This window comes from Bactrocera tryoni, unplaced genomic scaffold (assembly GCF_016617805.1).
Source record: "Bactrocera tryoni isolate S06 unplaced genomic scaffold, CSIRO_BtryS06_freeze2 scaffold_25, whole genome shotgun sequence".
In the NCBI taxonomy this organism is placed as follows: Eukaryota; Metazoa; Arthropoda; class Insecta; order Diptera; family Tephritidae; genus Bactrocera; species Bactrocera tryoni.
This window is the reverse complement of record NW_024395977.1, coordinates 18,028,214-18,043,958: the sequence shown is the minus strand read 5'-3', so window position 1 is coordinate 18,043,958 and position 15,745 is coordinate 18,028,214. Positions and strand designations below refer to the sequence as shown.

The following is a 15,745-nucleotide window of genomic DNA, read 5'->3' as shown; positions in this document are numbered from 1 at the left end:
TTGAGAAGTAAAGTCCTCTCTCGAAGAAACAAAAACCAAATTCTATAAGTCACTCATTACACTCACTATATGGTGGAAGTTAGGAGTGTTCGAAAAAAAGGTTCTGCGAAACATGGTTCTTTACGCATTGGCGCGGCTAATATCGCATTCGATGGAACGATGGGCTGTGTGAGATATACTAAGTCATGTTGCCCCAATGGACGAAAACTCTCCAGCTCTGAAAGTATTTGATGCAGTACTCCCCGGGGGAAGGAGAGGAAGAGGAAGACCTCCACTCCGTTGGAAGTACCAGGTGGAGAAGGACCTGGCTTCGCTTGAGATCTCCAATTGGCGCCACCTTACGAAAAAAAGAAACGACTGGCGCGCTATTGTTAACTCGGCGATAACTGCGGTTTCTACGCCAGTAAAAAAGAAGAACTTTTATCTATCCAAATAGAGGCAACCAGTTGCAGCAGAGTATTATGGTTTTGTTCACTTAACGGTGGTACATATCCTTAAAACAAAACCAGATAGATATGATGGCGTTATATATACATATGTAAAATTGAACCCTTGCACTAACCGAAATTAATAAATAAAACACCTTTGGTTTTTTTCTGCGTAATTAGATCTCTTTTTTTTATTCGTTCGATCGCGGAAGTGCTGCCTTTACAAAATGTTGAAACTGTTGATTTAATTATAAAATTAAGCTGGCTGGCGAATTGGTCGTACAGCGCGTCGTCGTTTCAAAGCGATCGGTATCGAAAAGAGAGTGAGCGGCTACTTCTCTTCCCGTTTTGTTGGTATTTGGTGTAGCTGTTAATATGGTGTCTGATGGGGAAGGATGGAGTCAAGTGTAGAAGTTCACGCAAGTTCACTTGGGAGTGGCCAGAAACGATTCTTTTACATATGAGTCAAGCAGCTCACGACTTCCGGTCTTTGACCAAGTATCATCTGGGTAGCCTAAGAACATCCGTTTGAAGGAGAGCTAAAGTTAGAAGGCGAAATATCCCCTACATAGGGTTGTGCGCTGGGCTTGCGACCCACAATGAATAGTAACAACCACCCTCGGATGAGAGACCCCCCTTTTGATGACGACCACGGCAAACGAAATATTGACTACGATTTAAGGGCATGCACCTGGAATGTTCGGTCCCTTAATTGGGAAGGTGCCGCTGCCCAGCTGGTTGATGTCCACGTGCAAATAAAGGCTGACATCACCGCCCTCCAAGAAATGCGATGGACGGGACAAGGACAAAGACGAGTAAGTCCTTGTGGCATTTATTACAGCGGCCATATAAAGGAGCGCAGGTTTGGTGTGGGATTCGCGGTGGGAGAGAGACTCCGTCGCCGAGTACTGTCATTCATTCCGGTGAGTGAACGTCTAGCCACAATCCGCATCAAAGCGAGGTTCTTCAACATATCACTGATTTGCGCCCATGCCCCGACGGAAGAGAAGGACGATGTTATCAAACATGCCTTTTCTGAGTGCTTGGAGCGCACCTATTAGTGCTGCCCCCGCGACGATGTCAAAATCGTGCTTCGCGATTTTAACGCCAGGGTAGGCAAAGAAGGTACCTTTGGCACCACGGTCTGTAAATTCAGCCTCCACGACGAAACGTCCCCAAATGGGTTGAGGCTGATCGACTTCGCCGAGGCCCGAAATATGGTTATCTGTAGTATTAGATTACAGCATAAGAAGATTCATCAAGCTGCCTGGCAGTCTCCGGATCGAAAAACTAACAACCAGATCGATCATGTTGTGATAGACGGAAGACACGTCTCCAGTGTTTTAGATGTGCGTGGGCTCCGAGGTCCTAATATCGACTCGGACCACTATCTTGTTGCAGCTTAGATTCGCACCCGCCTCTGTGTAGCAAAAAACGCACGCCAACAAAGACAAGGAAGGTTCGACGTCGAGAAGCTGCAATCACAACAGACAGCCGAACGATTTTCTACTCGGCTTGCACTAATGTGCTCTGAGAGCACTCGTCAACAACTTGGTATAAGGGAACTGTGGGACGGCATTTCAAACGGAGGGAAAACAGGCTGTCTACCTTGCAACGTTACGATCGACCACTACACATGCGGGATGGGATAGATACCGAGAGTTTAAAGAGGGATGCGAGACGCATTTGCAGACAGCAAAAGAAAGAGGCCGAAATGCGTGAGTACGAAGAGCTTGATAAGCTGGCCGACAGGGGTAATGCTCGAAAATTTTACGAAAAAATGCGGCGGCTTACAGAAGGTTTCAAGTCCGGAACATACTCTTGTAGAACCCCCAAAAGTGATCTAGTCACCGAAGCCAAGAGCATACTTAAATTATGGAGGGAACACTTCTCCAGCCTGCTGAATGGCACTGAACGCACAACTCCAGGAGAAGGCGAATCCGATTCCCCAATCGATGACGATGGAGCAGACGTTCCATTACCCGACCATGAAGAAGTTCGAATAGCAATTGCCCGCCTGAAGAACAACAAAGCGGCAGGGGCCGATGGATTGCCGGCCGCGCTATTCAAACACGGCGGCGAAGAGCTGATAAGGAGCATGCATCAGCTCCTTTTTAAAATGTGGTCGGACGAAAGCATGCCCAACGAATGGAATTTAAGTGTGCTCTGCCCAATCCATAAAAAGGGAGATTCCACAATCTGGTCCAACTACCGTGGGATAAGCCTCCTCAACATGGCGTATAAGGTTCTATCGTGCGTATTGTGTGAAAGATTAAAGCCCATTGTCAACAAACTGGTTGGACCTTAACAGTGTGGCTTTAGACCTGGCAAATCAACAACCGACCAGATATTCACCTGGCGCCAAATCTTGGAAAAGACCAGTAAAAGGAGAATCGACACACACCACCTCTTCGTCGATTTCAAAGCTGCTTTCGACAGCACGAAAAGGAACTGCCTTTATGCCGCGATTTTTGAATTTGGTATCCCCGCAAAACTAATACGGCTGTGTCAACTGACGCTGAGCAACACCAAAATCTCCGTCAGGATCGAGAAGGACCTCTCCGAGCCGTTCGATTCCAAACGAGGTTTCAGACAGGGCGACTCCCTATCGTGCGATTTCTTCAACCTGCTTCTGGAGAAAATAGTTCGAGCTGCAGAACTAAATAGAGAAGGTACCATCTTTTATAAGAGTGTACAGCTACGCCGATGGTATTGATATCATCGGCCTCAACACCCGCGCCGTTAGTTTTGCTTTCTCCAGACTGGACAAGGAAGCAATGCAAATGGGTCTGGAAGTGAACGAAGGCAAGACGAAATATCTCCTGTCATCAAACAAACAGTAAACACCGCCAACAATGTCACCCTAGAAATACAACGCAGGATAACCCTTGCCAACAGGTGCTACATCGCACTGAGTAGGCAATTGAAAAGCAAAGTCCTCTCTCGACAAACAAAGACCAAACTCTATGAGTCACTCATAATTCCCGTCCTGCTATATGGTGCAGAGGCTTGGACGATGTCAGTAACTGATGAGTCGACGTTGCGAGTTTTGGAGAAAAAAGTTCTGCGAAAGATTTATGGTTCTTTGCCCGTTAGCGACGGCGAATATCGCATTCGATGGAACGATGAGCTGTACGAGATATACGACGACATTGACATAGTTCAGCGAATTAAAAGACAGCGGCTGCGCTGGCTACGTCATGTTGTCCGGATGGACGAAAACACTCCAGCTCTGAAAGTATTGGATGCAGTACCCGCCGGGAGAAGCAGAGGAAGAGGAAGACCTACACTCCGTTGGAAGGACCAGGCGGAGAAGGACCTGGCTACGCTTGGAATATCCAATTGGTGCCACGTAGGGAAAAGAAGAAACGACTGGCGCGCTGTTGTTAACTCGGCTATAATCGCGTAAGCGGTGTCTACGCCAATTGAGAAGAAGAAGAAGATGGGGAATGTGTGTTGTAAAATGGTGAATGCGATGCGTCAGTGCTGTGCCTCTACATTAGGTAGTGTTATCAACATGAAAGAGTACAGAGAGTAAAAGAGTACCAGCTAAAAGCAGTTTCATAAATAACATAAAACACACACATTTAACTTTAAATATAAGACATGCTCCTGTTACACGATAGGCACAACTAATCAACTTAGACTTTGGACCTAAGACATGCTACTATTAAATGAATGACACATTTAATCAACTTAGACTTTAGACCTAAGACTATTACATGATAAGCATATTTAATGAACTTAAACACACTTATTTTTAATACTATATAAACTATAGCTTAGTATGGAACTTTTGTCATTAGAGAATGTAGATTGGCTGAATAAAGAGCGTAACTCATGAGTAAATATTTTTATACTCTCGCAACAAAGTTGCTAAGGAGAGTATTATAGTTTTGTTCACATAACGGTTTTTTGTAAGTCCTAATACTAAAAGAGTCAGATATAGTGTTATATATACCAAAGTGATCAGGGTAACGAGTAGAGTTGAAATCGGGATGTCTGTCTGTCCGTCCGTCCGTGCAAGCTGTAACTTGAGTAAAAATTGAGATATCATGATGAAACTTGGTACACGTATTTCTTGGCTCCATAAGAAGGTAAAGTTCTAAGATGGGCAAAATCGGCCCACTGCCACGCCCACAAAATAGCGAAAACCGAAAACCTATAAAGTGTCATAACTAAGCCATAAATAAAGATATTAAAGTGAAATTTGGCACAAAGGATCGCATTAGGGAGGGGCATATTTGGACGCAATTGTTTTGGAAAAGTGGGCGTGGCCCCGCCCCCTACTAAGTTTTTTGTACATATCTCGGAAACTACTATAGCTATGTCAACCAAACTCTATAGAGTCGTTTCCATATACAGTTCAAAAATAGAAGAAATCGGATAATAACCACGCCCACCTCACATACAAAGGTTATGTTGAAAATAACTAAAAGTCCGACTAACAAAAAATGTCAGAAACACTAAATTTTGCGGAAGAATTGGGAGAAGGAAGCAGCACCCAGGCTTTTTTTAAAATTGAAAATGGGTGTGGCATCGCCCACTTATGGACCAAAACCATATCTCAGGAACTACTCCACCGCGTTCAATGAAATTCGGTATATAATATTTTCTTAACACCCCGATGACATGTAATATGGGTGAAATCGGTTCACAACCACGCCTTCTTCCAATGTAACGCTATTTTGAATTCCATCTGATGCCGTCTCGTATAATATATATATTAGGAACCAATGATGATAGCGCAATAAAACTTTACAAAAATACGGTATTTGAAAAATATGTAAATGACGGATAATGCAATCTCGATTATCTCTTTATCATGCGAGAGTATAAAATGTTCGGTGACACCCGAACTTAGCACTTCCTTGCTTGTTTGAATTAGATTACATTAAGGATGTGGATACGAAAATGGGATTTTGTGGACTAAAAAGATTAAACGCAACAATAGATTTTTTTTCATTACAATATACAAATAAACAAAAAAATTCAAAGCATTAACTATACGAAAGATAGCAAGGATTATGAAAAAGAAATTAAAGAAATAATCAAACTGAGAACTTACCCTTTACTCTATATATAAAAAACCGACTATAAGGACAGAGACAAATGAACCTATTTGGACGAAACAATACCACTATCCATATGCAGGTAACGATTCGTCAACTCAGAAATAGAAAAATTATTAAAAAGTAATATAATACAAACTAGTAGAAGCCCATACGGAAAAGATGAAAATGGAAGACCAAAAAAAAAAAGATTTGTAATAGACTTCCAGAAATTAAATTCAAAGACAATAGATATATATCCTTTCCCAGACGTAAACATGACAATACAGGCACTTGGTAAAGAAAAATATTTTTCAAAAAAAATATTTCATCAAATAATGATAAAAAAAATGAAGACAGAGAAAAAACAGCATTTTCTAAAAACGGAGCTAAATATAAATTCATTAGAATGCCTCTTGCCGTCCAAGAAACGCGATGGACGGGACAAGGACTGAGGCGAGTAGGTCCTTGCGGCATTTACCGCAGTGGCTATATATAGGAACGCAAGTTTGGTATGGTATTCGTGGTGGGAGAGAGACTCCGTCGCCGAGACTATCATTCACTCCGGTGGATAAAGTCTCGACACAATCCGCATCAAAGTGAGGATCTTTAACACATCGCTAATTTGCACTCACGCCTCGACGGGAGAGAAGGACGATGTGACCAAAGATGCCTTCTATGAGCGTGACTTTAACGACAGGGTGGGCAAAGAAGGTATCTCTGGCGCAACAGTAGGTAAATTCAGCCTCAACGAGAAATCATCCTTCAATGGGTTGAGGCTGATCGACTTCGCCGGGGCCGAAATAAATTATCTGTAGTTCTAAATTCCAGCACAAAAAAATACAACAAAATACCTGCTGCTGTGTCGTAGCCGAGAAAAAACAAATTGCCTACCTCGCAACGTTATGATCGACCACAACCATCGGGAGTTGAAGAGGGAAGCGAGACGCATTTGCAAACAGAAAAAGAAAGAGGCCGAAATGCGTGAGTACGAAGAGCTTGACAAGCTGGGCGACAGGAGTAATGCTCGAAAATTCTACGAAAAGATGCCGCGCCTAACAGAAGGTTTCAAGACCGGAGCACACTCTTGTAGAACGCTCAAAGGTGATCTAGTCACCGAAGCCAAGAGCATACTTAAATTATGGAGGGAACACTTCTCCAGCCTGCTGAATGGTAGTGAAAGCATAACGCCAGGAGAAGCTAACCTGATTCCTCAATCGATGGTGAACGTCTGCTCCGTTCCATTGCCCGACCATGAAGAAGCTCGAATAGCAATTACACGTCTGAAGAACAACAAAGCGGTCGGGCCGATGGATTGTTGAGCTATTGAAACACGGCGGCGGAGAACAGATAAGAAGCATGAATCAGCTCGTTTGTAAAATATGGTCAGACGAAAGCAGGCACAACGATTGGAATTTAAGTGTGCTCTGCCAAACCACAAAAAGGCAGATTCCACAATGCAACTATCGTGGGATAAGCCTCCTTAACATCGCATATAAGGTTCTATCGAGCGTATTGTGTGAAAGATTAAAGCCCACCGTCAACAAACTGATTAGACCTTATCATTGTGGCTTTAAACCTGGCAAATCAACAACCGACCAGATATTCACCATGCGCCAAATCTTGGAAAAGACCCGTGAAAGGAGAATCGACACATACCACCTCTTCGTCGATTTCAAAGCTGCTTTCGACAGCACGAAAAGGAGCTGCCTTTATGCCGCGATGTCTGAATTTGGTATCCCCGCAAAACTAATACGCTGTGTAAACTGACGTTGAGCAACACCAAAAGCTCCGTCAGGATGGGGAAGGACCTCTCCGAACCGTTCGATACCAAACGAGGTTTCAGACATGGGCGACTCCCTATCGTGCGACTTCTTCAATCTGCTGCTGGAGAAAATAATTCGAGCTGCAGAACTTAATCGAGCAGGTACAATCTTTTATAAGAATGTACAGCTGCTAGCGTATGCCGATGATAATGATATCTCCTGTCAGCGTAGAATAACTCTTGCCAACAGGTGGTACTTCGGACTGAGTAGGCAATTGAGAAGTAAACTCCTCTCTCGACGAACAAAAACCAAACTCTATAAGTCACTCATAATTCCCGTCCTGCTATATGGTGCAAAGGCATGGACGATGACAACAACTGATGAGTCGACGTTGCGAGTTTTCGAGTGAAAGTTCTGCGAAATATTTATGGTCATTTGTGCGTTGGCCACGGAGAATATCGCGTTCGATGGAACGATGAGCTCTATAAGATATACGACAACATTGACATAGTTCAGCGCATTAAAAGACAGCGGCTACGCTGGCTGGGTCATGTTGTCCGAATGGACGAAAACACTCCAGCTCTGAAAGTATTCGACGCAGTACCCGCCGGGGGAAGCAGAGGAAGACCTCTTCTCCGTTGGAGAGATCTGGCTATGCTTGAAATATCCAATCAGCGCCACGTAGCGAAGAATAATTAAACCGCTTACTATACATTTACAAGGAGATAATGGAGCCACATGGATGCAGCTGTAGGAATAATTAAACTAACTGATCACTATTCACTAATATTTTCTATCTCAGACAAAAATCCAAATGTAAACCTAAAAAGGTGGAAAAATTTATACAGGAATCCGGAGCAAAAATAATATATAAACCAGGAAATCAAAAGGTAGTAGCAGACGTACTATCAAGACAGAAAATTAACACTTCTACATTAGAATCAATGCATTCAACACATAGTTCACCAAATGAAAATTACAAATACATATGCCAAAGATTCAATTAATTCATTTAAAAATAAAATTCTATTAACAAAGACGAAACAAAATAAAAACGAAACACAAACAATTTTTCGAAAATACCATATAAAGTTAAAAACTACCGCACAAAAACTTTAAAGGAGATTCTAGCACCAAGTTACAATAATGCAATTAAAATAGATAAACAAGGACTTTTTAAAATAAAAACACTACTGACTAAACATTTTTTGAGTTACATACTTTTTATAGCACAAAATTTAACAGTAGACGTAACAGACAAAAATAAACAAATAGAGTTTATAACAAACATACATATAATAGAGCACTTGTGAAAAAAAAATTTAATAGAATAAAACAACTACCGGATATGTCAAAGCAAATTAGACATTTTATGAAAAACTGTACAAATTTGCTATGAATCAAAGTACGACCCACAAAACAACTGATAGGGAGAGCACTAGCAACAAATTTACCAGGAGAATCTATAAGTATGGATGTATTTCACATAGGAAATAAAACGTATATAACTAGTGTATGTAGATACTCGAGCACTTATCAATAAGAGATGAATGAAATGATCAATATCTGACAAAATAAACACTGTAGACCAGTGGATCCCAAACTTATTTTGTCTACCGCCCACTTTGAGAATAAACATTTTTTTAGCGCCCCCATTTTTTCACCTATTTAAAAAACCACTATAACTTCAAATTAATTATTGTGACCTACATATATATGTATATTAACAGAGAATTCTAAACGAAACTTTTACTTCATAAGCAGCAACTTGGAAACCTGAGCGCAATATGTAACATACAACGGCGCTTAGGGTCTCAAGTTAACTTTCTACGGGCTCCACCTGCCAATAAGAATGATTATTGAAACACAACTTTATAGTTTTTAAAACAGAGAATCTTTTATTAAAAATAAAACTAAAATAATCGATCCATATATAAAAACTAATGTGAAGGATGAATCTGATGCTGTTTAATAAGTTATTATCAGGTTCCAATTTACTCAAGAACAGTCGCAAAGTCGCCACGTTCGGTAACAAGCAAACGATTTCTATTTTTAATAAGCAGTGTTGTCACAGCACTAAATCCACGTTCACACAAAAATATGACGATGGGAATTCTATCAAGAATCGTTGAACGATTGACCACAATGCAAGTATTACAATTGCGAGATCGGTTTTGTAGCCAAAATTCTTAGTAACCATTTTTGAACTTGATTTTTATTTCTCGTTTGTTGTCAATTCTCTAAGTTCTTCTTCCAGCTGAGGTGACATTGCTGTGTTTACATTTGAAAACGGATCCAACACCCAGTCTGGTATTTCCAAGTTCAAAATGTCCTGGTATCGTTCGGTGAAGTCAATGTGGAGGTTTTCCAAATGTTGGCACTAGGCAAACAATTCGACGTTACTGCATGATACTGATAAATTCGGAAAATTCTGAAGCTCACGTGTCCAGCCTTACTGAATTCTTTTTGTGTAGAAGCAGTTTGGCTGCGAAAGCAGCAACGACGCTTTTTGTTTTAATTATATTTAGTTTATCGCCTTGCAGTTGGAGATTCATGTCGTTGAACAATTTATACAGGTCTGTCATGTAAGCTATATCATTCTTTGATGTTATGGAAGCTTGTCTTGAAATTCTGTATCTTTAGTTTCCAAGAACTCTATAACAGAGTCAAACAGGTTGTAGAATCGAGTCAGACAATTGCCTCTTGATAGCCAACGAACTTCAGTATGAAACAACAAACGATCAAATCATTCATTCAAAGAGCTGTTGCGGATTTTATTGACTGCTTTGATGACATATTGCAGTGATTGAAATAGTTTTCACTTAAGTTTCTAGCAACTAAATGTTGTCTATGAATAACGCAATGTACACCAAGGACATCTGGAATTTTATTTTTTAAGTGCGCTATTAAGCTTTATGGCACCTATCTTAGCCGGAGCGCCATCCGTAGCAATTGAAATAATATTTTTCAAAGGAATCTCTTTCTCATCGCAAAACTTTTCCAATATATTGAATATGGTTTCGCCTTTTGCATCTGTCTCTAAATTTCTAGCAAATAATAGTTCTTCAAATATTTTCTCATCTTTAATAAACCTCACGTAAGACAGCAACAATGCTTCATTAGTTGGTAAAGTGGAGTCATCGACCTGAATTGAGAATTGACTTGTCCTCAGGTGATCGCACAATGATTCTTCAATGTTTTCAGCCATTTCATCAATTCGTCTTTGCACAGAATTATTACTCAAAGGAATTTTTCGGATAATATCTGCGGCCGGTTTATGAAGCACGGTAGTTATTGCTTCCTTTATTGCTGGCAGTATTAACTCTTCTCCGATGTTATGTGGTTTGCCTTTTTGAGAAATTAACAAGGAGATATTGCACGAAGCTCGAAGTCCGTCGTCATCTTGCTTAGCAGCCGCCGAAAATAGTTTTGCTACACTTGGCTGAGTATTATGCTTCTCCTCTAGGTCTTGAAAATATGATACATTCTTGTCTCTCTTATCTGGATGCATTTTATTCATATGATCTTGCAGTCTTGAAGGCTTCATTGCTTCATTCGAAAATGTTTTTAGATATAGAAGACACAAAGGCGAGGATGGGTTTGTGGGATTTTCGATGAATCCGAATTTAATGTATTCCGCACAGTATTGCCGTCTCTTCTTTTTTATTTCCGACATTGTTTTGCTTTGAGAAATACGTTTAACTTCGCGAGTAGTGTTAAGGAAGCGTAAGTAATGCTCATCTATTGCGCGCAAAACCACAAATGAATATAAAATAAATATTACATTGTTTATATAGGAATGCTTAAGCACAATTATTATATAGTAGTCCAAAAATATGAATTCTTATTTTTCCTAGAAATACATTTGTAAGAAAGGGATCTTTCTCCTTTTCGTATTATCTTATTTTTACCAGAAACACATTTGTAAAAAAGGATCTTTTTCCTTTTTTATTATCTTATTTTTCCCAGAAATACATTTGTAAAAAAAGAATATTTCTCCTTTTCGTATTATCTTATTTTTTCCAGAAATACATTTGTAGGAAAGGATAAAGATCATTTTTTTATTTTCCACATGAAAGATTTAAGGAGTTCAAAAGCTCAAAACGTGCGCTATATTCAATAAAATAGGACAGATATATGAACTACGCGGAAAGAAATATAGAACCGAGTTTGAGCAATCTTTTAATTCATATTAGTTGATGTTCACAAGTTGTTGTTGAGAGTCGAGAGCTCATGTAGTCGTTGTCTAATTGCCCTCCTAGCTAAATAAAATTACAAATAACCCCCCAGGCCTCTACACAACGCCCCCATATTCTTTCTGGGTCTCTTACCGCCCCCCTTGATGCCTGCAGCGCCCGCAAGGGGGCGTTATCGACCACTTTGAGAAACACTGCTGTAGACGAACTAGACGAAATTTTCACACTCGCATACCCATATTGTAAAAACTTACAAACAGACAATGAGAGTATATTTACATCAAAACTTGTTGTCACTTTATCAACGACTACAAATAGTACAGAATCGAACACCAATAGCTCATTTAACATCGAACGGTATAGTCGAACGGTTACATAGCGCACTTAAAGAAATAGCAGCAACTGTAGCTAAACAAAATAATACAGATCCAACTACGGAAATATTCAACGCAGCCTACGATTATAATAGGACAATACCTTCCGTGACTAAATAGAAAGCTATAGACGTACTTTTTAACAGAAAAAAATATCCTGAATTAAAACAAGTAATTTAAAAAAATAAAAACAAGGTATTGAGATATCATAATAAAAAATAATTCAAAAAAGTTATGAACTTAAACAAATAATATACGCACCACAGTATATACAGTAGATAACCTTTTCGTGGTAGCTTTCTGAGGGGTGAATAGCGGCCATCTTGGATTTTCAGAGGTAGCAACGCAGTGCTGTATATATTGAGGCAGAAAATACTTAGCAAATTTATTTTATTAAATAATAAAAGCTATAAATATTTTTGCTTAATATAAAAGGAAATTATTTATTAATGTTATATATTTACAAATAGGTGATTTAAATGCCATAGTGTGCAATATTTCGTCCATAAAAATATCATTTACTGATATTCAGATATTCTTTTTGTAATGAGTTCTTAATAGCAAAATTCAGCCCTGTTTTTAGATTTCTCGGTGGTGAGTTTTCTTCTGAATGTATTTGTTTACATTTGACCGACAGAAAACATAAAAGGTGCAGCAGCTTTTCATATTCGAACAATCAAATTAAATCAAAACAAAGTTTAGTTTGTATAAAGTTACTAAATTTTTTATTTAAAGTTTAATAATTGGAGTGAACATAAGTTTTATATAATAGAAAATGTCCGTTGAACCAAATATCGCCAAAGAAGCGGTACTTAAACGAAGTGAAAATATACCGGAAAACACACTAATCTTGGGTTGGCAATTAGAGAAATCAATCTAATGGTAATGTAACCATTTTTTTATGGAACGGTTTATGTATTTTAAAATATTCTTAGCTTGATTGTAGGCAGCTTCCGTTGAAACCTGAAGAAACCGATTTGCATGAAACGGATGAATTCATTATACGAAAACATAGCTGTACAATATCCCTTGGATTCACATCTAATCTAGTGTCGTCGGGATTACGGGAGACATTACGATTCCTCGTTGAACACCAAATGGTGGATTGTGTAGAAACGACATGCCGCTACTTGATGAAATGGTTGAGGAGCAAAAAACGAAAGGCTTGATTTGGTCTCCTTCTTGTATTATACAATGACTTGGGGAAAGGATAAACGACACCAGCTCAATATACTACTGGCCTGCGAAACATAAAATACCTGTGTTTTGCCCTGCCACTAAATGGGGAATGATTATAATTGGTGGCGGTATTATAAAGCATCACATATGCCATGCGAATTTGAAGAGAAATGGAGCCGATTATTCCGTTTTTATTAACACAGCTTCGGAATTCGATGGCAGTGACAGTGGTGCTCGACCAGATGAGGCTATTTCTTGGGGTAAAATAAAGAAAGAAGCTTCACCAGTTAAGGTATATGCAGAAGCTAGTTTAGTAGTGCCATTGATTGTTGGTGAGACATTTGTCTTTTAACATTTCAATGCAAAAAAAGGAAACGAACCATGATAATAAATAATTGTGAAAAATGCAAATTTGTGGACTTTAATTTGTAATAGTAAACGAACTTTTTAATAAAGCTTAGTCAATAACGACTTACGATCTTCGTCACCAGAAGATCTATGTATAGTAAATTTATATTCGATCAAGGACTGTTAACTCGTTTCAGATTTAATTTATTGTCATATGTTTTTCTTCTTACTTTTTATTCCAACGAAATTAAACAAATTTAATTAACATTATAAATATTGTCAATTTGTATACATATGTATGTCAAAAGACAAATTACTACCCAGGATTGTATCCTACTGCATGCAAAAATTTAGAAATACTTGAAGCGTGTTTAAAAATTGCACAGAAAAAAACAACTGATTTAACATTAAACAACAAGTAATATCCCAATCAAATTGAACATATATGCAAAGTAATTCAATATAATCACTTAAATAACGTAAACACTTGCATAATTTAATATCTTTTAAAGTCTCGATCATCAAAATTTAAAATTTATATGCTGTTTAAATGCTAACACAACACCCTGTGGAATGAGCTTCTGCGCCCCCCTCTAATTATAACATAACACAACACATCTACATACACCACATTCATCATCCACACCTTACACTCAACACATCTACATACACCACATTCATCATCCACACCTCACACTCAACACACCTGCATCATATACACCACACACGAGGATCCCGGACACAATGGACAAAAGGGACTGACGGACGGCGCCGACTCTCTTTCTATTCCGATCCGCGCGCATAATCGTATCGTCAGTCCGCTACGAGTTTTTGATTCGCTCCCGCTTTTATCAGATATTGTGCAGAGTCGACGCAAATCAAAGGTGAGTTGCCGCGAGGTTTTTATAACGTTTTTCTATGGTCCTTCGAGCCGTACCGGACGGCACTTGTGATAAAAAACATAAAATCTTCAAAAAAAAAAAAAATTCGGTGACGGTAACGCGACGGTAACGCGATAACGAAATTATAAAAAACCAAACTAACAAAAAAAAAAAAGTGGTGACGTGACACAGTTAAAGAGGAAAAAACATGTTTTAAAAGAAAGTGACGTGACACAGTTAACAAAAAAAAAAACAAAAGGGGTAAAAGAAAGTGACGTGAAAAACAGAAGTCAAAAGACAACGGTGGTGAGTGAGGTGACACAGTTAGCAAAAACAAAAAAAAAAAAAATACTAAAATGGTCAAAAGACAACGGTGGTGCGGTGACACAGTTAAAAACAAAAAAAAAAAACAAAAAGTGAAAGCGTCTTAAAAATTGTGGAAAGACAACGGTGGTGGTGACATATGTACATACATAATTTAGCGGCAACATTTTGAAAAAAAAAAATATATAGACATATATACATACATATATGTACATATATCCATACATATGTACATACATACATAACTATATGCATACGTGTGCATAAGTGCTGTAACAAACTAACGAAGTGTGGTGGCAAAAGTGCAGTGATCAAATAACATATACATACAATACACATATGTATGTAAAGAGTTAGTGTTTTCAAATCAAACCCACAAGCGAAAAAAAAACCGAAAACGAAAACCTAAAAAAGTGTGGTGACGAAAAGTGCAGTGAAGAGAGAGAAAGCAGAGTAAAATAATAATTACACCTGCGATATATGTACATGCATATGTACATATAAAGTGATAGTGCAGTGACATAACCTACGAACAAAAGGAGAAAAATTCATACAAAACACGAGCACAGCTACAGCGCCAGCAATAAAAGGACAGGAGAAACACGAAAAAGAAGGACAGGCACATGCACAGACAGGCGACAGCACAGGCAACGCACACGCAAAAGGCCCACACATACATACATACACACGTAAACTCCTACTATCCCCAAAAGCCCCTGGAGGAAAGCAAAGTGAGTGTATCGTTCCTTTCAATTTTTATGTTATACACATGTACCTATGTATGTATGATTTAATTCCACAAAATTAAATTTACGGCTTGACCAAAATTCCGGTCAAAAAAGTAGTGAGAACCGTTACCAATCTGTTTTCGGTAATCGGTATATTTTCCGGTAGAAACCGAGAAACCGCAAACAAAGCAGTTTGGTACTGCATATAGCGGATTATTGATTGCCGGTAAATGCTTACTGTTGTGTTATAACACAAAAACTATTCCCAAAGAAAAAAAAAACAATAAAGTATTCAAGTATTTACTTGCAGAATTTTCCAGCAATACCCCTTATACTTAATCAAGTATAAGCAGGATTACTTAAAATAAGCTACGGCAATCATAAGAAAAAAAAGACATGCGCAAATAAAATTCTATTTCATACATGCATACATATATGTATGTCGCTTATACCACTATAACATACGAAGA

At 38.8% G+C, this 15,745-nt stretch overlaps 1 pseudogene; it reads left to right on the top strand.

Annotated features, from left to right (window-relative positions):
• Positions 1–12,500: 12,500 nt before the first annotated feature.
• On the top strand, positions 12,501–13,487 carry LOC120780550 (annotated as a pseudogene).
• Positions 13,488–15,745: the final 2,258 nt, after the last annotated feature.